Raw genomic sequence first — 2,679 nt, 5'->3', positions numbered from 1 at the left:
ACAAATTAATGGAGTGGTTAATTAGGTGGTGATAATGAAAGCAATGATGGAAGATTACTAGAATTTTGTAACTGCTTTATGTATTAGGATTTAGGATATGCTGATGATTAAAGTTGTACTGAATACTTAATACTTGGCAGTATAAGAAGGAAAATAATTGATGAGATTACTAATGGTTTAGGCTAGGGTACTTGAGTTTGAAGACAATATCCATGGTAATGACAAATGCTTGTGCGACCACAGAGATAGATGTGGTGGAAAAATGTCCTACTATAAGAAGTATATTAACTTGAGGTATTGCAAAATTTAACCCAGTCTCGAACTATTAGGAGCAATATAGAGTTGATAAATATTAAATGCAATTATTGAGTAGGAGAAACAAAAAGGATTCATTCTAGGTATACTACATAGGTATGCCATAAATTTTGTGGAAACAGAGCAAATTATGCAGCTCAATGGGTATACTGCATCATTTGTTAAGGTATATCTTTCTATGATCATGAAACTTTTCTATGGTGTGCTTGCCCGGTGAGATGGGATAGTTCTAATAATTAGTAGTGGTCTTATTGCTGGGGATAGTTGTTGTTTTCACAATGTTGAACATTAGTATTTGTGGTTTAGGGTTTCAGCTAGTAAATGGAAGCTTAATTAATAAACATCGGATAGTTAATTAAAATAGTTCCTTAATCAATTGACAATGAAGTATATCTAAATGCATGTTTTTAAATCTATTGCCATGCAGAATCTAGAAATGAAGAAACTGAGAGATGAAAAGAAATGTGCATTGGCTACACAATATGCGGTAGAAGCAACTCTTAGAAGGGTACATGCAAATCAAAAGGATGATGATTCTCTCCCAATTGACAGCATCATTGCTCCATTTGAAGCTGAGATTAAAATATACAAGAATGAGGTACAAATAATGCAACTCCCAGCAAGGATGCATTTGTCAAATAATTAATTTAATGTATGAACTTTACTTACTGATAATAATAATAATAATAAAAATAGTAACAATGTAACATGCTTTTGGCTTCATAGATTACAGCACTACAGGAAGATAAGAAAGCTTTGGAATGACTCACAAAGTCGAAAGAGTCAGCACTGCTAGAAGCAGAGAAGATTTTGCAAAGTGCACTAGAGAACGCTCTAATTGTTGAGGAAGTTCAAAATCAGAACATGGATTTGAAGAGACAGATTGAGATTTGTCAGGCAAGAATCTCTATCCTTTCTCACATTTTTTTTTCTGTTGTGAACTGAAATGCAGTTAACTAACAGCTGCCATAAACAGGAGAAAAACAAAATCCTAGAGAAAACACACCGCCAAAAGATTTTGGAAGTTGAAAAGCTTAGCAAAACCATTCAAGAACTCAAGGAAACCATCTTAGCAAGCGGAGCAACTGCTAATGCCATTCATGATTACCAACGGCAGATTTCTGAGTTGCTAGTAGGCATATCTTGAACTCATTTTCTCATATAATATCTGATTGGTTAGTATGTGTCGTAACTTGGAGTTGCATCATTATGCTGGAGGAGAAGAAAACATTGGAGAGGGAGCTAGCAAGGGCAAAAATGGACTTGGTATAGTTTTAGTATGGTTCGGATGAGGACTATGATGATGATGAGGATGAAGATGACACTGAAGACTATAACTGATAGTTTTAATATGGTTGAACAATATACTGGAAATTATAGTTGATGATCAATACACTTTGTTTATGTTTTGAATCATATCGACTTGCTTGTTTATAGTACTTTTTTTTAGTTTGATAATACGATGAATTTGTTTATTTTTTAAAATATTATAAATATTCGAATACAAATTAGATAAAAATTTGTATTAAATATATATTTATTTTGTATTAAAACAAGTTTATTTTGCAATAGAAAAATCTAAAAAAAATTTATTTTACTTTACTGATGGATTTACAGACGGATTTTCTGTCTGTATTCAGTTGGGATGATTTTCCAAAGTTTCAATTACAGACGAAAAATCTGTCAAAAAATCTGTTGCCAATTACCGACGGAAAATTCGTCGAACAATTTGTCTGTAATTATAGACGGAAAATCCATCAGAAAATCTATCTGTAATTACCGACGAAAAATTCGTCGGAAAATTCATCTGTAATTATCGACGGAAAATCCGTCGGAAAGTTTGACATTTCAGGGAAATGGATGGGAGAATTTACCGAGGAAAAATCCGTCGGTAACTGGTAAAAATCCGTTGGTAATTTTCCGACAAAAAAAATCCGTCGGTAAATAATTTTCGACGAGGCTTTTACAGAGGGACAAAATTCGTCGGTAATTTCGTCGGTACAAAAAATCTGTCTGTAATAAAGACTAAATCTGTCTATAAATCTGTCTGTATTAAGTAATTTTCTAGTTGTGAATCTTCTCGATAATTATGAGAATATATATAATATTAAAAAACATTCAAATTTTATTAATTTAACATATAAATGCTTTAATAATTAGTTAGATATTAGTCTTACCATCAATATATGTTCATGCATGTTTACACGATTGTTTTAGATGAAAACATGGGCTTGATTCGAAATAATATATAAATACAAAAACTTCATGGGATCATCAAGAGTTCATACGAAAAATTGATATTGATCACCATGTTAGATATTTATTCCACGTTATTTGATCCTTCAATTTTGATATGGCACTTCC

At 32.0% G+C, this 2,679-nt stretch overlaps 1 pseudogene; it reads left to right on the top strand.

Annotated features, from left to right (window-relative positions):
* Positions 1-445: 445 nt before the first annotated feature.
* On the top strand, positions 446-1,587 carry LOC107627366 (microtubule-associated protein 70-5-like; annotated as a pseudogene).
* Positions 1,588-2,679: the final 1,092 nt, after the last annotated feature.

The sequence above is a fragment of the Arachis ipaensis genome, chromosome B2, assembly GCF_059453495.1.
Source record: "Arachis ipaensis isolate K30076 ecotype BB chromosome B2, ASM5945349v1, whole genome shotgun sequence".
NCBI classification, from domain to species: Eukaryota; Viridiplantae; Streptophyta; class Magnoliopsida; order Fabales; family Fabaceae; genus Arachis; species Arachis ipaensis.
Note: the sequence above shows the minus strand (reverse complement) of the source record. Positions and strands in the feature narration are given on the sequence as shown.